The following is a 21,581-nucleotide window of genomic DNA, read 5'->3' as shown; positions in this document are numbered from 1 at the left end:
CACCTTTGATTAAATCAAATCAAATCAAATCACCTTTATTGTCACATCACATGTGCAGGTACACTGGTACAGTACATGCGAGTGAAATTCTTGTGTGCGAGCTTCACAAGCAACAGAGTTGTGCAAAATACAATAACGTGCAACAAGCAAAATATAAAAATGGTTAATCTAAAAGTAATAAATATATGTACCATATATAAAGGTATATACATTACTGAATGTGTGTACTAAATATGTTTTTCACGTGTGTGTGTGTGTGTGTGTGTGTGTGAGTGTGTATATACATGTTTTACAAATGAAATAGAGTAAACAATAAAATAAGATATATAAAATATAAAATATACAGAGGTAGGTATGTGCAAAACAGTGGCATTAATGTACAGTATGGAGTGCATAATGTTGAAGTTCCAGTAGTGAGGGTGAGGTGTCTATGACGTGTTCAGCAGTCTGATGGCCTGGTGGAAAAAGCTGTCTCTCAGTCTGCTGGTACGGGACCGGATGCTGCAGAACCTCCTTCCTGATGGAAGTAGTCTGAAGAGTTTATGGCTGGGGTGACTGGAGTCCTTGATGATCCTCCCCGCTTTCCTCAGGCACCGCTTCCTGTAGATGTCTTGGAGGAGGAAGCTCACCTCCAATTATCCGTTCAGCACACCGCACTACTCTCTGGAGAGCTTTGCGGTTGTAAGCGGTGGTGTTGCCATACCAGGTGGTGATGCATCCAGTGAGGATGCTCTCAATGGCACAGCGATAGAAGGTCCTGAGGATGCGGGGCTCATGCCAAATCTTTTCAGTCTCCTGAGAAAGAAGAGGCGCTGCTGCGCCTTCTTCACTGTCTTGTTTATGTGTACTGACCACGTAAGATCCTCAGCCAGATGTACACCAAGGAAGCGGAAGCTGCTCACTCTCTCCACAGCGGCGCCGTTGATGGTGATGGGGGTGTGTACTCCTCTGCACCTCCGGAAGTCCACTATCAGCTCCTTTGTCTTTGCGACGTTGAGGGTGAGATGGTTGTCTTGACACCAGTGGGTCAGGGCGCTGACCTCCTCCCTGTAGGCTGTCTCATCACCGTTGGTGATAAGACCCACCACTGTAGTGTCGTCCGCAAACTTCACAATGATGTTGGAGTTGTTAGTGGCCGTGCAGTCGTAGGTGTAGAGTGAGTACAGGAGAGGGCTCAGTACACACCCCTGATTACAGCTCCGTCTGCAGCCTCCAGTCTGATCTGTTCAGTTAAAGGGTCTGAATAAGTTTGGCCACATAGATGAAGGCGAATAACACATGAAGTTTCACAAATATATGTCACCCTTTACACTAGTTATAATCAAACAAACGTATAAAGATCCATATTTGTTTGAGTCATTCTTTAATGTGAGAACATTCAGGACAGAGTTTGGTTCAGAAATGCACGTTTATATTTTGTACTTTTGATGATACACTGACATAAACCTGAGTGTGTGTACGTATTTAGCCTGATTTAATGGACCCTACGGTGGCCCCTACAGACAAAGCAATTTATTTCTCAAATCTCATCATAAGCATAACTTTTATTCAACACAGTGTTTCTAAAGTCAGAAAAAAGACTATTGGATAAAGTGCTTTTTCTTTTCGTGCCTCATTTTTGTGGAACAACATCCCTCAACATATTAGGCAGGCATGCTCTGTGGAGGTTTTTAAAGCTAAGTTGAAGGCCCCCTTGTTCACCCTACCCTACATGTCTTTATTCTATGCCGTTTAGTTTTTCAATTCTTATTGTTTTTAACTTAACTGTGTTTTTAGCTTTTAAAGCTTGGTTGGACCATATGAACTGAGATTTTTTTCTTTATCTTTTAAAACTCTTTAGGTTTTAAAAGTTTCCAGTGATGCTCATGCTGCTTTTAATCAGTGGTTATGGTTTTATTCAGATCTTAATCAGCCACAATGACTCACATTTTTCTTCAATAATATTTGTGAAACCCAGAGAACCGCACAAGAAGAACAAGTGAGACCAAAGTTTCTTACAGAGATCTGCAGAGATCATTGCTGTGGGGAGGGCAGCACTGTCCTGCCAGTTATTGAGTGTTTTCCATACACTGCATTACATTACATTCAAATATTAGTTATAATATGTGTTATATGAGTATGTTTAATGAGAAAATCAAACATAATATATAAAAATCTAGTCTGAGCGCCTGTGTGGACCAGCAACAGGATTCCAGTGGTTGGACTGGTGGATTACTTCATGGGTAGATGCCATTTTGGTCAGACGGAAACTCTGAAAACACAAACACACACAGTTCAAACAATAAGAGTCCATTCACGGTTAATGTCAGTAAAGGTCATTTTTAGAACAGATCTTCAGCGAGGAAACAACAAACTCTTATTAAAGGTTTTGCAGCCAAACTGTCACAAATAAGGTTTTAGTGTGAACGAGAGTTTGGTTTGGGCTGCAGTAGATGCTGCTGCAAATGTACAGCAGCATGCACAGTCAGTGGATGGGAGCTGGAGGAGTGAGGGCAAGCTCTCCTCCAGCTGCTGGGACAGAAGAGCAATTCTTTATTATTATTATTATTGTTTATTTATTTATTTTATTTTGAGTTGTTACAGACGGGACAGACATGACCGTGGAGAGGGAGCGAAACAAAGACAACAAGCAAACAAAACTGCAATATAGTAAACTGTGAGATTATTATGTTATCATATGTTACCTTATATCTGTAATCGAAGTAGTTGAATTAGGATACTGCTGTAGGTCATATTATACCCCTTAGTGTAGAGTGTGTGATCAGTATGTAGTTTTAGTTTGCATTATACTTCTGACTTAAAAGAGTGTGAAAATCATTAGATCTATTGGATTGACCTGCATTATTCGACACTGTTGAATGTGTTACACTGTTTCTTGACATTGCATACTGCTGAATCATGAAGAGAATGTTGTGTGCAGAGGACCTTGTGTCGATAATAGAAAAGACAGACTGCATTCCATACCCCCACCTTTACAGAGAGCAGAAAGACAGGGAGCCGAGGTCATAACTTAGGCACCGTAAGAGAGAAAGAATGTGAATGTTTAGGCTTTTTACGACTAGGTGGGGGCCACTAGAGGCTATAAAAGGCTGAGTAACCCGTCACCATTTCGAGACTTGCTGTGACCCTCTGGTCTCCCCATCATGATGGCTTGTGCTCATAAGTGTTGAATTGTATGGAAATAAAGAATTGTTGATTGAGCATTTAATCACCGAGTATTGTCCTTCCTTCAGCCTAAAGATTAAAAGAATTGGGAGATTTTAACAAAACACAACGCCATCACCCTACTTTATGTGTATATAGTAGTAAATACTAAATATTGAATATTATTGTGCAGCACATAAGATCGACAGCGCACAGTGTGCTTTAAGGTAGGAGCCAAAAAGGTTGTAGTTTGTGTGTGTGAGCACCCGTGTGTACACCTGTGAGCATGAGCGCGCTTGTATTTAAAAGGTTCCTTCATGTAATGATCTGTTAGAGGGTGTGGGGAGACACAGCCCCATCCACCAGGGCATGAAGCAGGTATGGAGGAGAGCAAGGCTCCAGACATCCAGAGGCCCCCAGAGCAAAGGAGACCAAGGAAGACCAACAGAGGGGCAGCTGCGCCACTATCCCAGAAAGAGCTGAGGAGAGCCCCAGAGGGGCCACTCAGCAGCCACGGAATTGAAGCTGATGGGGGTTGCAGTGATGTGCCCGCGCGCTCCGCTGGCAGGCAGCTGTGCCAGAGTGACCGAGCCACAGGCCGAGGGCACCCCACTCCCAAAGGGGCTTGAGCGAGCCCTAGGCTCCAGGCCCCGACAAGCAGCCACCAGGAGTGAGCAGCGTACCTGAACGCAGCATCCCCAGACACTATTAACCACCAACGCACCGATGTCTGAGGGCGTCTGCTACTGGCAGGGGAAGTGATTGGGGGAGATAGGCCTCCATACCTTGGAGGGCCTGAGATGTCCCCAGAGAGGTGGCGTCTGATACCCAACCTGACATATAGACACAGACAAACAGGCACACACAGATACAAACATCCAATCCCACCCTCATGCTCTCATATGCAATTACTCAACACTCACCCAACGTGGAGACAGGCATAAATAGACACTGTACACACAATCACACTCCCCAAGCGTACTCTAAGCCCCGGGTCTAGGTGCCCTTGCCCCTGGAGGGGGAAACTGCACCCAGACCCAGGTGGTGTTACCCTTTTCCCTGCGGTGGGGAGAAGCAGACCACCCCGACTCGGCAGCAGCAGGGAGGCCCAACATTCCAGACCCCAAGCAGATGGCCAACTCCTCCTCCTAGCCCCCCCGCCCCAACAGGCAACAGAGAACGGGGGTGTGTGAAGACTCCAAACCTCCCTCCGACCGCTCATTGTAGTGTTGATGCATGTGTGTTCTAAGGTGCAAAACCCAGGAGGACATGGAGCTACCTGCCAGAGAGCAGCAGGTAAGCGCATAGCCCCTCCTGATAGACCTCAATGTCTACGTGTATTTAAAATTGAGAGGTGGGCAACAACGCCAGGGGTGAGGTTGTACACCATGATGGTCATCTGGATGCCGTCTAGCGTGCCCACCCCCAAGATCCTATATGTATGTGTAATGAGAGTGTGAGTAATGTGAATGTCTAAGTTGTGGGATAAAATTGAGGCAGAGGCAGCCAGAAGGAGACAGAGGGGGGGTGCCTCCCCTGCACCCTGGTGACACACCTTTACCCCAAGGCCCTGCATGTGTGGGTGATTGTGGTGGAGCGGGAAGAGGGAGGCAGCTGGAGATAGGGAGGCAGCTGGAGATGGGGAGGGAAGGAAGGGAGGGGCAAGTGGCCCCTCCCTGGGGCCAGCACCCCCACTGACCCCAGTAGGCACCCCCATACTCTGCAACCCACCAGGGCAAGGGGGCCCAGGCACCTTCTGGACTGGGGCCCAGTGCAGCAGCGTTGCCTGACCCCACAGAGCCCAGGACAGCCCACCCGACCCCACCACAGCTGATTTAAATGACTAAATTAGCTCCTCAAAATGCCTTGAAGTTCTCCAGAGGCCTGGTAATGAACTAATTATTTGATTCAGGTTTGATGGCCGAGGGTGAGATCTAAAACCTGCAGGACACTGGCCCTTGAGGCCTGGGCGTTCCCCACTCCTGCTTTAGAGTTACTATCCACACCCACATGTTACGATAAAGTTTAACATCCAGACGCCGATGTCATAGATGATTTATGAGGTTTAGCTGAGGTTGCTTATAAATGATTTGTGAAAAAAGTATTTCATTAACTTAACTAAATTAACTTAATATTAGTAACAATAGGAGGTTCAGTGTAGTACATCTATCTACTTTATCTGTAAACCAATGTGGTAGCTAGCCGCAGAGCTATGGTTAGGCTAAATTACACAGGGAAGATGGAAGTAGACTTGATTTCCTTTGAATAAAGAGCAGCTGTACCTCTGCGTCTGTTTGGTCTGATGTCTGTTGGTCGACAATTGATGTTGTCTTCTCTCACTGATAAATAGACCGTAGCTGGATCACAGCCTGCACAATAAAACACATACAGAGGTCATCAGTGCAGAGTGAAGCTTATAAAAGTGCTGTCAGTATTCAGGATGTGTGTTAAAAGAAGACGATCATGAAAAGATTTCTTAGAAACTGCCAACATGTCTCAGAAGCCCTGTGGTTGCTTCATCTGTCTCAGACAAACACCCACCTGTTGTTTCTGGTGATTCATCATTAACACCAGAAGAAAACACATTTTACTGCAAAGTACCACATAGACCCACACTTTGTTACACTATATACACACTATCATCAGCACTCTGTCATACAGAAAAAGCATGTGATCCATTTAAAGTTTACTAAATGATTTTCATGCAGATTTTCAAGAACTTCATTGACACTGTGTCTATTTAATGGAGAAAGAGTCATATCTATGCAATTTCAATTTTCTTAATTTGTATAATTTTCTACCATCCCTCATGGAGCTTGCTCATTTCTTATGTTACCTAACTACACATCTAGATAAGTGGACTTAATTTCCTATGAATAAAGCGCCTGTTTGTTCTGATGTCTGTTTGTTTAAAACTCATGCTGTCTCTTGTGGTGGCAGATTTCTTTTCTCATATATTAATCACATATTTAATTATATCACATTAGTTATAGTTATATCACTTTCTCACTTTACTATAGCAAAAGCACTCCTGTCACTAGTTTGCATGCATGCGGAAAGTTAACACAGTGAGGCCGTTGTAATGGGAGACATTAAACAGATAGTGAGACTCCTTCTGCTTATCAGGGATGTAAATGCTTAGGTGAAGGCTAAGCAGAAAACAAGGTCATAATTTCTCTGTGAGGGAGGAGGTATAGCCCCCGTGAGAGGGGGTAAGACATGTAAGAGTTTGTGGAATGTTCTTTGTCTGTGTCTCTGTATATAAGATGTAACTGCGGTGGCCACAATTCAGAGATGATCCTGGTGTTTCACTGGGATGCTCTCTCCACATTGCAATGTGTTTATTAAACCCACTTCAAATCAAGCTCACTGGGTGTGTTGCAGGTTATTGTTAAATTTTCCACAACAATTTGGCGTTGTGCGGCAGGATTCCTCTGGTGAGTTTCGCTGAATAGCAGGCACGCGGTGACTGGCCATCCTGAGGTAAAATTGCCTCAGTCCCACCATTGTTTTCAAAAAGGATTTGCAACGGTGAGCTGCTTTGATTTGAGCAGGGTTTTAACCAGACTGACGAGAAAAGCCTCGGTTCCTTATTATTGCAACAAGTAGATGCAGGGTCCTAGAAACTCAACGAATTTGGGTATCCTAGTGTGAGAAATTGCACCTTGTTGCGGTAGTAAGTGCAGGATCTTAGAAGTTCAATAACTTGAGCGTTCTAGTGTATGGTATTTTAGCACTTTTGTACCAGTGAACAAAGGCAGAAAGGCCGAACAGCGGACGCAATGTTCGTACAAAGAAAGCTGAGCTCAGCAAAACGGCTAGAGCCGTGGGAGGCATTCCTCTACGTGGTCTGGTTGAAAACTCCAAGTGTGTTTTTACAGGTGGCTACGGAATTGGATCAACGTCCTCCACAAGCACAGCGGCCGGAGCAAAATGATACCTTAACATAATTGGAACTACACCCAGCCGTGTTTTGGCTGAATATTACACAGCTTCACTTCATGTACATCTTACGATGAAGAACAAGCTTCGAGGACAATCAATCTCTCCCTGAAGACAAAATGCAGTTCAAGAGCAACAGCGTCGACTTCAAGAGTCAACAATGTGAACACACAGCAACACTGCCCTAAACCCTAAACCTTAAAGGGTTCAGCAGCATGTATAAATACCATGGAAGCATGCGCTCATGATCACAAGCTGGGAGGTTCACCTGCGACATCATTGTGTGTGAATGGACTTGAGAAGACTGAGTTTCACATTTGCCATACTAGGAGTTGAAATGGCAAAGGCAGAGACTGAAAAGCGTGAAAGACAAAAGGCAAAGCTGAAGACGATACGCCACAACTGTGAACTGCTGCAGATGTGGGAGAGAGACAGAAGCTGTGAGGAGCTGTGAGAAGAGAGCATGGAGGACAAATGAAGTCTGTTGTTGTTAATGTGAGAACACATGAAAATTGGGTTGGAAAACTGTGGCCGGCTGTCTTGTGGAGGTTGATAAAGAGTCCGTAGGATTGCAACAAAGGTAAAAAAATAAAACGCACACAAACACACAACAGAGAAATGTGAAGGAAAGGCAGCTTTAAGGACATGCCCTGCTGAATCTGCAGCTCCACTGCACACACATGTATTAAACCTGCCTACTAGCACACGCACTCATGCAATAAAGATCAGCTTGTTATCTGTCGTCAGTGTTAAAATAGTGTAAATTTAACAGACACTTGTTATCAAATGCTGAGTGTATCCACTGCTGACAATTAACTCTCCAGGTTGCAGGACAACAGTTTAACTTTTGTGAAAGGGAAAAAAGATTCTGGTTTGACCAACCAGTGATCAGACAATAAATGTAGTTGTTAATATAGTGAATCGTGAGATGTTTTCTGCTTGATTGGTGCAGCACAAGTAATTTACTGTATGAAGGAAATTCTCTTTTGTGATAATATTTTGAATGTGCATTTCTGTTGTCCTGTCAACTTAGTGGGTTATGAGCTGATATGCAAATTAGTTGATTGTTACACTTTGACCACTCCGGGAGAGTAGAAAAGCGCTATATAAGAATCAGTCCATTTACCATTTACTAGATCAGGAAAAGGTTACTGGATTATTAAAACAAGTGAATAAGATGTAGCAGAGGGTTGAGTTTCCTGTTTCTGATGTATGGGTGAAGCTTGCACCCAGATACACACTCTGATTACATGAGAACAGACTTGTTTTGTGAAATACATGATGACATGTTACACGTTTACTTTTGGAGAAAAAAAAGGAGAAAAGCTAAATGAAATGATTGGGTCTGTGAAAATGAAAAATAAGTGAAAAAGCACAGACCTGGGAAGAAATTCACATTCCTGTGATAAAACATTGATATGAAGTGTTTAGGAAGCTTTAAATGGTGAACATTTGTGTTGTGTGAACTGTGCAGCTGCTAATAAAAGGGCGGAAATTTCTCTGTTTATTTAGCGGGTGGTGTGTGTATGTTTGTTGTCCCCAGACTTTCCAGAATTGTGTGATATTCTGGACACTTGTGGGCAACCAGTAAATGGGATGTGGGGAACATGAACAGAAGCAGTAACTGCAGCACTGCATGCAGGTTCTAATCCCTACAGCATGTTGTGTCACCAGAAAGCAAAATATTTCTTGTGATTTCTGACAGATTTGTTTTTTTTTTGTTTTGTTTTAGTACCAGGCTGATTCTGCCAGTTAGGTTTGGGTTGTTTTTCTTTTTCTAAGAGAAAGACTGTTTTTTTGTTTTTTTTTTGTTTGCTTGTGTTCTTTTACACTTAGACATGCCCGGAACCGGGCCTAATTTTGGTGTTGTTGTTTCTTTTTTGTAACAGTGCACTTAGCAAAAAACCTGCCAGGTATCATCCCTCTGGGCGTGATATTTTGTGTGTTGATGATTTAAAAGCAGGCCTGCAAGATGGGGAGCAAAAGCGCTATAAAATACTTTAATTGAGAGCAAATATAAGGTGAACTTCTCTAGATTACAATTGGATTCTGAGAAAATTCACCTAAATAGGACGCTGACCATATCAGATGGTAAATCCTGTGTTTAAAAGGATTGTACCGATTCAATCCACTTCAAAAGCAATAAGAATTGTTGTGTTTTTGGAATGACGAAATATTGCTGTCAGTGGATATTAAAATTTGTGCGCAGTTTTCCACTGTCAGCAATGATCGTTATGAATGCATGTGACTAGATGAATGCATGTGATTGGTATAAATGCAAATGCAGAGGACTGTGGCTGGACTGATGATGTGGACTAAATGTGACTGACTTGAAATTGAAAAGACTAACTATTTTAGGATTAGTCACTTCTAATGCTTAACCCACCCAAACAGTGAAAAAAGGGTAAATGTAGAAGCAGAAGCAGAAGGACAGAGATCAGAGGAGGAGCGACTGTAGGTTCACATGAGTGTGGGCGGGCCATGCAGACATAACCCTTAAGCTGCTGCTTTTCTGTTTTACTGATTTTGTGTGAAAGAAACTGTTTTTACTGGCTGCTTGTTAGTTATAGTAACACACTGTATTGTTGGAAAATTTCATCCTGACTTCATTAGGAAACAAAATTTTAATCAAAACACAAACAAACAAACAAACAAACAAAGCTCTGACCATAGATTTAATTGAGGTGGATAAATGCTAAAAGCAGTGAGGTTGCACCTTCACATGACGACAGGGTGGATGTATCTATGTGCGTTTCTCTGTTTTTAAAGCAGTGGAAAGATGACAGCAACATCCGAGGTTCTGCTGATTTAACCTTTTAAATGCCACTTTCTGTGTCTGTGAATTTACCAGTGGAGTGTTATTATGACCTAGTATTGCCAAATGCAGAGGTCACTGTGAGAAAGTGTGTATACACCTGTGTGGCGCTAACATTTACATTCTCTTTTCTACAGCAGAGAGTTCATCATGTGATCTGATTCTGTGGTTTACAGTAAGACACCCAACTGTAATTTTTTTCTTTCCCCTCACAGGATTACTGGGTTTATGTGTGAAGGCAACTGTGATTACAGGTTCTATGTTGGTTATGCAATTACACTATGTTGTTGAGAAAATGTGAATACAGTGTCAAACATACTGTGTTTGAAACCAGCATTACTTCTTTTACAGCAGAGTGTTAATCTTTTTGCAGCACCTCTGGAATCTGTTGATCCAGGAAAAACCTCCAGGATGCTTCATATGTTTTGCTAATGTTTATTTCTCTCTAAGGGTGCTGGTGGAGGATTCAGCACAGACACTGACAGACATCAGTGAAATGAAACAGGTTGTGCAGTGATTACAGAACATCTTACTGTTGAGCTCATAGTGTGAAAACAAGTGAGAAAAGAAAAGTCACTGGTTACTGTAGTTTTGATTAAACAAATGGGGTGATTCATGATTTGGGTAAATTATGACAACAGTAGTGTTTTTAATTATATGGGGAAATAAACTGCACATGGCACACTTGTGTCTGTGGTGTAGGATGCCTTATTGCTCCTATGACCCTACAGTTGTATGCTAATGTGTGAAGTTTGTATTTGCTCACCGATTTTACTTTCTATGTAATTGTGGTGTGGATGCGAGCTCCAGGCAGAGCTGTGTTAGACCGACTTAAAATGACATGAATATTAATTTTATTCTCTAACACGGGGTTTACATGGCTGGAGCAAAATTACTCTGGAGGAGAAGCCCTGATGTTGTCTGAGAAATGATCTAATTAACCATTTTCTTTTGTTATTCTCCTAGTTCTGATGAGTTGACTCATGGGAGAGACCATGTGTCAAAAGGAGGGATTCCAGGTTTAACATGAAACAATGCTTTCTATGTTTTCCATGAAAAAGTCCATGGCTTTTTACTGTGATTTGTGGGATAACAGTTCATGTACAGGTATTAAACATCTACAGGGGGGTTAAGTCCATGTTCAGATAAGCTTTTGATAACCTTACAGTAAACTTCACTGAACTGAAAGGAAAATGTTATTTGATGATGGTTGATATGTTTTCCAAATGGTTAGAAGTTTTTCCTTCTTGTAAAGAGATACAGGTGCAGCAGCCAGAGTATTGCCGGAAGAAATCATCCCAAGGGTGGAATCTCCAGACTGACACTGGGTGCTGATCAGAAGTCTTCAGAAACCCAGCGAGAAGCTGGGACCATTCACAGCAAAGCTGACAGCCCAGGCAGTGGTTGAGGTCAAAGATTGTGCGGTTTGGGGCCCTACTAGTCATCATGAGAAGATTCCAGAATCACAGCAATAACCATAAAGCTGCGTTGGAATGAGAGGGTGAGGGGTGAAAAGAGCACCCTCCTCCAATAAGGGTGTGCCAAGCTCCAACTCAACGACTGCAGACTGAGACTCTGAGCCACCCAAGAGGGATCAGCGAATGAATGCAGATAACACCTGCTTAAACTGCCAATCAATTTCCCTGGAAAGCTTAGTATGTTTTTAAGTTAAGGAGGTCGTTGGTGTGACATTAATAATCATATAAATGATATGCATTTACATGACTCTCCGAACATCACAAACTCTGTTAGAGTCCTGAGCCTGAGTAGAAGTGATTGGAGTAATTATAGCATGCAAGATTTACAGCAACTTGTGCGCATTTTGTAGGGTAGGTAGACTGATTATCTAGCATGTCAGTTCCTGATGCATAAGTGCATAAGGCCCTCATTGTCTGAGTAAACATAATAACAACAGTTGTGAGTTCTTTTGACATGTGTACTCAATTTTGACACCGTAAAGGTAGGATTTGGGGTTCATCACATTTCATTGAGGGATTTTGATCGGCCTCAAACATGCTGGAAGCACCTAAAGCAGGAGGTTGTTCTTCCAGAGTTAAATGTGGTTGTTTTGGTTTCCCCAATCACTGATGTGGGCACAGTAAAGATTATTGTAAATACCCTTGAGAGGGTTTACACCTTTTAAACAGGCCGATGGCCCCACAATAGTAAAGAGTACAGTACAATGCATAGAAAGAGAGACTGTTGTAAAATGTAGCTCAGAAGTGTTTGATACATGTTGGCTGTGTGGAAATTTATGGCTACTTTTGGGTTTTACTCTAAAACTCGAGAAGCACTAACATCAGTGTTAGTATGTGTTTGTGGTATTAATTTACCTACAGGTTCAGACATATTCACTGTCCTTGATGGCAAACATCTGGACAGGGCAAAGCAAATGGCACAAAGGAGAGTGTGATGTTCGATGAGGCATGTGTGCCTCAATCCCTAATAACACTGGGGAAGAGGGTCTTTTATAGAAACAGTTAATAAATTGGGAGACTTAATGATAAAGTGGGAAAATATATCACACACTGAAAAACTTCCTCATCTTAACAACGGGTTCTTATGAGAGAGCAGCTTGATGTAACTAAGGTTGAAGTTTTCTTTGCAGATGAAAAACGAACACTGTTTCATTTCTATACATGATCTCATATTGTGTTTTATTTTATGATATAACTGCCATCCTTCAAACAATGGGTGGAGACTCAGATGGAGAGAAGATGACCATAAAATGTGAATTTGTTGTTTCCTTCTGACTATAGGGAAGATGCACATTGTGAATTCTTTGAGTACACAATGGTGCTGATGTTCAGTAGTTAGAAAAGAAATCTCCATGTGTTTTTATGTGATTCTTAACTAATTATTTTTAATTCTTAATTGTGGTATCACAAAGGGTGGAATTTGGTGGCAGATTTTTTTTCTCATGTATTAATCACATATTTAATTATATCACATTAGTTATAGTTATATCACTTTCTCACTTTACTATAGTAAAAGCACTCCTGTCACTAGTTTGCATGCATGCGGAAAGTTAACACAGTGAGGCCATTGTAATGGGAGACATTAAACAGATAGTGAGACTCCTTCTGCTTATCAGGGATGTAAATCTTTCGGTAATGTCCGAGCAGAAAACAAGGTCATAATTCTCTCTGTGAGGGAGGAGGTATAGCCCCCCCGTGAGAGGGGGGTAAGACATGTAAGAGTTTGAGGGATCCTATTTGTCTGTGTGTCTGTATATAAGATGTAAGGGCGATGGCCACAAGGCAGAGACGGTCCTGGTGTTTCACTGGGATGCTCTCTCCACATTGCAGTGTGTTTATTAAACCCACTTCAAATCAAGCTCACTGGGTGTGTTGCAGGTTATTGTTAAATTTTCCACAACACTCTTCTCACTTATGTTTAGACTGCAGGTGGGTCACAAATACAATGAAACACATAGAGAGAACATGACAGCATTAATGTAAAGGTTCAGTCAGTATATAGGCTTTGTGTTTAAAAAAAGAAACACTATTATTTCCCATGAATCATTATAAGAAGATTCGGCATCTTTCAGAAGTGTGTCTGTGGTCATTTAGTTTGTTACATAGAAACACCAACTGCTTGTTTTTTGTTTCTTTTTTTGTCATTCACAATTAACAGCGGAAGAACAACCCACACTGTATAGACTATACAGACACTATCATCAACACTGTGAAGATTATCTACAGACGTGTTCAGAGGAAACAACAGGAGGAAGTAGTTGCTGAGGTTTTACATGCACAATTTAAAACACACAACACCATTAATATTGTGAAATTTGTTAAATGCTGGTTCTCACTTGGCTTTAGGTGTGAAACTTGTCTCGGTGTGTTAAAGACTGATTTCTGTCTTACATTCACCCAATGTTGAAAGTAAGAAGAATTTTGACATGCTTTAAATTAATGTTCTGCACCTTTTTGCAATGGTTTAATGAAGATCTTCAACTATGCAGCAACATGTGAACAAACCAGTAGTGGATCTAGGATTTTTCTGAGTATGGGGACATCAATGGGCGACAGTATTCAAAGAGTGGCCAAGTATTAGTCCAACATACAGCCTCAGTGGATCTTGTGCTTAGTGATTGTTCCTGTGCTGCCATGATTAGTGCCTCTGTGCTGTCTTTCAGTCCAGCTTTGTCCAGCCACTGGTAGGATTTCTGGATATCAGCCACCTCCTCTATCTGTCGGTGGTACATACCGTGCAGGGGCCTGTCCTTCCATGATGGTTCCTCGCCTTCCTCCTCTTTCTTGGGTTTCTGCTGCCTGAGGTATTCACTGAGCACGCTGTCACTTGGGGCCATCTTCGTGATGTATTCGTGGATGTTCCTTGTCTCATCCTGGACTGTGGTGCTGACACTCACCAGTCCCCGGCCCCCTTCCTTCCGCTTAGCGTACAGCCTCAGGGTGCTGGACTTAGGGTGAAACCCTCCATGCATGGTCAGGAGCTTTCTTGTCTTTATGTCAGTGGCTTCTACCTCCTCCTTTGGCCAGCCTATTACCCCAGCAGGGTACCTGATCACGCGCAGGGCGTAGGTGTTGATAGCCCGGGTCTTGTTCTTACCGTTCAGCTGACTCCTCAGGACTTGCCTGACCCTCTGCAGGTACTTGGTGGTTGCAGCTTTCCTAGCAGCCTCTTCATGGTTCCCATTTGCCTGTGGGATCCCCAGGTACTTGTATCTGTCCTCAGTATCTGCAATGTTGCCTTCTGGTAGTTCAATCCCCTTGGTTCTGACTACCTTCCCTCTCTTTGTTTTCATCCGACTATATTTCTCCAGTCCGAACAACATTTCAGTGTCATTGATGCATATCCTGGTGGTGTGGATCACTGAATAATTGTCTTGTTCAATCTTGGCGTACAGCTTGATGTGATCTATGTACAGAAGGTGGCTGACAACTGCTCAATTTCGTAGTGTAATCCATAGCCAGTCTTGTCAATGATCTCACTGAGGTGGTTCCTTGGTAGATCCCGCACTTGATTGTGACTTGTTCTATGGGCTTGATGTTGGCCTCTAGTGTTGTTTTCCACATCCCCATTGAGTTCCAGAAGAAGGCTCTAAGGCCCCATTTGACCTTGTATAGTTCCAGGCATTCCAGGATCCAGGTGTGGGGCATTGAGTCATAGGCCTTCTTGTAATCAATCCAGGCAGTGCACAGGTTGGTCAGCCTAGTCTTGCAGTCTTGGCTGACTGCTCGGTCTAACAGTAGCTGGTGTTTTGCACCTCTGGTATTCTTGCCAATCCCTTTCTGTGCCCCATTCATGTATTGACCCATGTGCCTCTTCAACTTAGCTGTTAGGATGTCTGAGAGGAGCTTCCATGTGGTCAGGTTATTGGCCGGTTGTTGAGTATTGAAGATTCCATAGGTCCCTTATCCTATTCATATAACCGCTTCAGTCAGGGTATTTGCATAGTAGCATTTCAACAACACCCTCACCTCCGCTGGGGTTATTGTATCGTAGCAAACTAAAAATGTCTGCTGACTTTTTTGTGTAAAAGCACTGAATGTAATCAAAATTGTTTGTTTGCATGAAAATCTTTAATCTTAAACCAAGTCTTAGCCTTAAAACAGTAATTTTTATATTTTTTTAAACTCACATATAAGAATATTGTACATCTAGAAACAGACAGGAAAACACTACCCCTGATCCATTTGATCAGTGTTATTGGTGATGTGATATGTTGAAATCACTGTATGTAATGCCATCTTCACCTTTTCCCCCCAAATGTACCAAAAGTATTGATGAGGACTTAATTCAAGAAAACAGTTGTTTTTATTTGCAAACACCTTGTTTATAAATAATATGATAATGCAATTTCCATGATGTTATCAAGTAATAATTCTGAGTCTTACCTTCAAGTTTCCTCTGAAAATGTTGTCTCAGAACCAGTAACACCAGTAGAACCAAAACACAGACTGCTCCAACAGGAAATAACACACAGAGAAGGAACGAAGAATAAGCAGGAGTGCTTGTAGTAATAGAGGCTGATGTAGGTGGAGGTGTGGATGTAGGTGGAGGTGTGGTGGTGTGTTTGTCTATAATAAAGCAAACACAGTCATTAAGTTGTCGTCACATTGTGAATGTTGAAAGCTGCAGAAACACAGACAGGTGAGTGTGTCACCTGTGACAGTGATCCAGCTGGATGGAGACTCTCCATGACCGCTGATGTCACACTTGTAGAGGCCTTCATCAGACCTGGAAACATGCTGGATGGTCATGTGACCTGTAGGCTGCTTCCTGATGAGGGAGCCATCTTTATAGAAAGCAGCTGGGAGGTTGGAGGGAGTGGTCTTTGTTTTACAGAGCAGAGTGACGTCATCTCCCTCCATCACAGGGAGGACAGGACTCTGCAGGATCACTGATCCACCTCAACACAGAGACAAACTACAGCATTTCATCCATTTACACACAGCTTCATCAACACTAACTCCACACACTCAGCTTACCAGTGACTGTCAGGTTAACCATGTTACTGATGGGACCCTCTCTGGACTCACACCAGTAAACTCCACTGTCCCATGTAAAGAGATCGGTGATTTTACAGGAAGAGCTATGCTTTTTTCCCCAGTCGACTCCACACTGAGTCCTCTGTTTTTTACTTGTGTTTCTCCTCAGAGTCCATCCAGCAGAGCTGTCGTCCTCCTCACAGCTCAGAGACACAGAGTCTCCTTTATAGAGCTGAGAGCTGCTGGGACTCACAGTCAGACGAGCTGTGAAGTGTTAAAATAAAATTAAGATGATCAATGACAATGTCTTAAAATAATTAATAATATCACAAACTTATTCAAGGAAAATCAAAAAGTGAAAGCACATTTGTGTTGTGAGGGCTACGAGAGCAGCTGTCAGATTGTGAACCCTTTAAATTCATTTAGCTACTTCCAGCAATTTTACTTTGGAAACTTCCACTAAAGCAACGCATATCAATCTTGACAATTTAACGTATTTGAAAAAACAAAACTATTTAAAAATGTAATAAATAACTAAGGTTACTGACCTTGGTTTGTTGTGCAGCTCAGCACTGAGATCAGAACTGAAGAGAAATAAAATAGTTCATTGAGTCAGTGAGAGGAAAGCAGTTTTGTTTTTCTAAAGGTAACTAAGGAACATTAAACTCAACACAAGTGGTGGTTTTTTTTTTACACAGGATGTGTTACAAACACAAGATGAAGGAAGAAAAAGATGGAGATGAGTAAGACGTACGCTGTGGAAACCAGGCAACAGCATTATTAAACAAGACCTGACACAGACCCAGGAAGGGAGGACAAAGAATACACGATGATATGATGACTCCTTACCAGGAGTGAGTCAGGGTTCAATATCGTGCAGTGTGACGTGCAGACTGGAGCAGCCCGACTGGTACTACCTGCTCTACTTCCTGAGCCTTTGGTGTTAAAGCTGGAAATGACTTTAATGTTTTGTTCATATTAACACAGAATTCAATAATTCAGTAATAAAGACATATTTTAATAATCTTAAATTAGAATATTGATTGTAAATGTAAACTGGACGCTGTTTAACAGACAGCACACACAGACTGAGCCACAACTTGACTGATTGGTGAGATTATTCTGTTCTAACCTCACAAGAGGTGCTTGATGTTGTAAGGTAAAGACGCTACAATAACCGAGAGCAATCAGTAACCTATGAGCAAGCAGTTGGAAACAGTTGGGGTTAAAAACTTTGTTTTAACAGGAAGAAACCTCCAGTGAAACCAGGCTCAGGCCGGGGCAGCCATCTGGTTATGGGTGATGATATTTCTACTAACAAGTGATTTAGCAGGCGTACCTAATATAGAGGTCAGTTAGTATATATCAACAATGGCAACCCTTCAATCCTCAATCATTTAGCCTTTCACTTTTGTTTTATTGCTTATTTATTATTGCATACACTCACCAATCACTTTAAACCTCTGCAATCAGTTTGTTACCAAACATACCCACAACTGACTGAGTGTAACATGTCTGCACATTTCAAGTAAATCCACATTTTCTACGAGATTCCTTCTTACTGTGTAACATGGTATGAGTCCCTCTGTAGACCTGCTCTGTGTTCTCATGATGCTCTTAAGATAAATTCAGTCCAATCTAAATTTCTCTTGTCTTCTCCAATAATAACCCGACTAAAATACAGACACTCAAACAACCAGAGAGAATTTACTCACAGAACAGACGAAGCAGAAACATTTTCTTGTTTGTTCCTCTCAGTAATCTGCCCTTTCTCATCTGTTATCAGTGACAGCAAATAAAGCACGTCCGCTTCCTCTCTGTATTTTTCTCCTTCTATATATAAATGCCTGTGTCACAGCCATTTGGGTTATTTAAGTACTCACAGTTCTTGTTGGATCGTTTCACCTATTCATTCTCACTCCCACTCCTTCACACCCTGATGAACACAGTAGAGCTACTTGATGTCCTCCAGTATCTTGCAAAAAGATACTCTGGTATGCAAACTGGAGCAGCCAGATATCGAACCATGAACCACAAAGCGGCTGTGGCTCAGACTGACAGTCTGTTTTATGTGGAGCTTCATGAATCAGAGATTCATTTGTGTTTTTATTTCTGTCGTCTGATTTTTGGAGCACCGCTGTATCCTGGTACCTTACATCTCCCTTTATAAAGCTCTCTGCAAGCTACCAACACCCACACACATTTACATGCACACATACACAGGAACCAGCCCACATCACCCCTCCACATCCTCCTACACTATGCCATATCTCCCTGTAGCATCAATCTGAGAGCAAATAAACTCCACCTGTTACAATCTACTCCCTGGATGTCAGCCTCTTCTTTGACTGAGGATAACTATTACAGCACAACTCAGCATTAAACATATCTGCACCTTTCTGTACACATACACTATAAACACACTACACTGGAATGCTTTTACATACAGTGGTCCCTCGCTATAACACGGTTCACCTCACTGCACTAGATGTTTCTAGTGCAATTTTGCATGCTGTTTTGATTTTTTACAGCGCATTGTGTTCTGCGTCCTGATTGGCTGTAGAACATTGTCAATCAATCTCGTGCTGTGTCTCCTGTACAGCACAGAATGTGTTCAGCTTTTCAAATTGTGTTAAATCTTCAATTGCTAGCAGTGTGACTCTGCAGTGCAGTACTGTGTGTTTGTGAGTTTTCTCCCCAACAAACACAATAATGTCGACGAAACGTTTGCACCATCAAAATCAAACTTTACTCAACTCGTTCTTCTTGCTTCCTCTGCTTCCGTACTATTGATTCATTAATGTTGAATTCTCTGGCAGCTGCTCTCTTCCATGTTCAGGACCTGAAAACAGGGCTTGATCTTTGGTTTTATTCTATGATACTGGATTTATTTTTCTACAAAGATTTGAACTTTTTTTTTTGAACTTTCAACAATTCTAATCTTTTCAGGGGATTTTTTTTTTTAGTGAACTGATGTTAATCACATCTAAATAAGCTGGATCTCCACATCACCGGTTGGATAAGGTTATCATGCTGGCTTCAAAATTTGCAACTCCACACAGTTTATATTAATCAGTTTATTTTGTACCTTGTGGTTCAAATGTGTCAAATATCAACACTGAATGTACCTGCAGATGTTTTTGATCACATCGTACTCATTGAAAGTCCTTACAAACATTAGAGCTAATCACTTAGAACTGCCAGGAGGAGTCATTTTGAGCCATCACTCCTTTGTCTCCCTACACTCAATACTCCAAGCCCATCATGTCTGATGTTTCCCTGATGTCCCCTTAATGTCACGATGTAGCTCCAGTACTTAGTAAGGAAAATGATGACTTACAATTGTGCTTTTGTAAAGTAAAGTTCTTAAATTCAGTATGTGCTCTCTCAGTCTGCTCCCTGGGTCAACCATGACACAGATCTGGCAAATTTTATTTATTTATTACTAAAATACTGTAATTACTCAGGGGTAAATCTGATATTCAAAAGAAGGTGAGGTAAAAGAATCACAGATGGGGTTAAATGATGCAACAATTCGCATGATAAATTCAGTTTAAAACTGATATTTAGAAGTACAGAGTAAGGACTGAAGTAAGTGTGGGGCTTCACAGATGCCAGTTAGACATTGTTCCAGTGGAACAGCTGAAGCTGCTCTTATGATCAATTGTAAAAAGGCCTGGACGAGTTTAGATATGGAAATGTTTCGGATAAGTTTCAAACATTATCTTGTCTGTTACCGGTTCCCCATTTTGTCTGTTTAGTGTCCAAAAAAATAAGTTTATGCTGCAAGACTGTCGGAGCCGGGGCTTGAACCAGCAACCTTCCGATTACAAGACGAACTCCAACTCTTGAGCCACAATCAGCCCAGTTATCGCCTAAATAACTGTGATCCTCAACTTCCAGGCAAGAAGAGGAAGTAGAAGTCACTGCTGTGAAGAAACTGAGGCTATAGTTCACATGGGCTCACTAAAAGATGACATTAGAAGATTGGAAAAATGTTGCCTGGTCTCACGAGTCTCCATTTTCGAGCTGGTGTTGGTGGTGTAGTGTTGTGAGACATGTTTTATATGACTTTTTATCACAACACACCATGTCACAAAGCTCAAATCATGTCAAAATGGTTTCCTCAATCCAGCAGAGCACCTTTGGGATCGTCGTGGAACGAGATTTACATCACAGATGTGCAGCCAATAAATCTTCTGTGTGATGCTTTTGTATTATTTCCACCAGCTTGTTGTCTGTATACTACAAAGAAAAAAGGCAGCTCCTAAAGTAAAAGGGGTCCAGCTTAGTAGTATCAAATGTACATAATAAAGTGGCCGGTGAGTGTAAGTGCTATGAACAGACATCATTCACTGCTTAATAACAGCCAGTAGGTGGAAGCAGAGGAGCTTCTATAATGCACAGCCCATGCGGGCTTTCACTTGACCTTTGACCTTTAGTTACAGGAGGGAAAACACTGTAAGAGATAATGTTTCTCTGCTGAGAGGACAGACAGGGAGGGAACTGTTGTTGTTATTTGATTACAGTGTGTGACGCAATACACAAGAGGCCAGGATGGAAAATTACACAATCATTTCTCTCCAATGTTAATTAAGCTGTGTTTCATCAGTCTATCACAGGCTCACTACAGAGAGGCAAACAGTCATTCCTGCTGTTAAATCAAAGTAAAAAGTATGTGTTTTATATCAGTAGATAACTAAACTATTTAAATAACCACTTGAATACTAAGAATGAAAACATATCTAAAATGGTTATAAACAAGGGAAAGAAAATGCCCTTTTTTGGATTAAGTAAACAAGAGTTGCTTTTTTGAGGCCTTTGTTTTCCAATATCTTCTTCATGTTTTTTATGATGGATCAGATATTCATCAGATTGACAGAGGTTCAATCCCAGTATCTTATCATATGTATCTCAAATAACAATCAGGTATGCATTCATGTGAATGTTAAAATGTGTCTGCTGTTACAGCTTGGAGTGCAAAATGCTTTGACTGTTAGGTGAGAGTAAAATATGGTTCATGCAGCCTGCATTCTGCGAGTTCACAGTCCAGTTACCATGGACTAAACTGGGGAGAGTGGGGCAAAGAGAACACTACATAAATAACTTTACCAACCAATAGCTGGGCAGACCAGTATTGTATCAGTCAATGCCACTTTTATTTCTATAGCACATTTAAAAGCGACAAAGTTGACAAACTAGTTAGTTAATGAACAAGAGAA

General features: G+C 41.7%; 2 long non-coding RNA genes across 2 annotated transcripts; one reads left to right on the top strand and one right to left on the bottom strand.

The window, feature by feature from the left end:
* Positions 1 to 1,065: 1,065 nt before the first annotated feature.
* LOC120436174 lies at positions 1,066 to 16,095 on the bottom strand. Its single transcript, XR_005610208.1, has 4 exons — positions 16,035 to 16,095; positions 15,766 to 15,948; positions 5,427 to 5,513; positions 1,066 to 2,251 (listed from the first exon to the last, which is right to left on the bottom strand). It is a non-coding gene; the product is annotated as an uncharacterized LOC120436174 (long non-coding RNA).
* LOC120436170 lies at positions 6,425 to 13,237 on the top strand. The gene is made up of 2 exons (XR_005610205.1): positions 6,425 to 7,666; positions 11,157 to 13,237. It is a non-coding gene; the product is annotated as an uncharacterized LOC120436170 (long non-coding RNA).
* Positions 16,096 to 21,581: the final 5,486 nt, after the last annotated feature.

Source organism: Oreochromis aureus, linkage group 3 (genome assembly GCF_013358895.1).
Source record: "Oreochromis aureus strain Israel breed Guangdong linkage group 3, ZZ_aureus, whole genome shotgun sequence".
Lineage (NCBI taxonomy): Eukaryota > Metazoa > Chordata > Actinopteri > Cichliformes > Cichlidae > Oreochromis > Oreochromis aureus.
The sequence above is the reverse complement of the archived record's forward strand: the minus strand, read 5'-3'. Positions and strand labels throughout refer to the sequence as shown.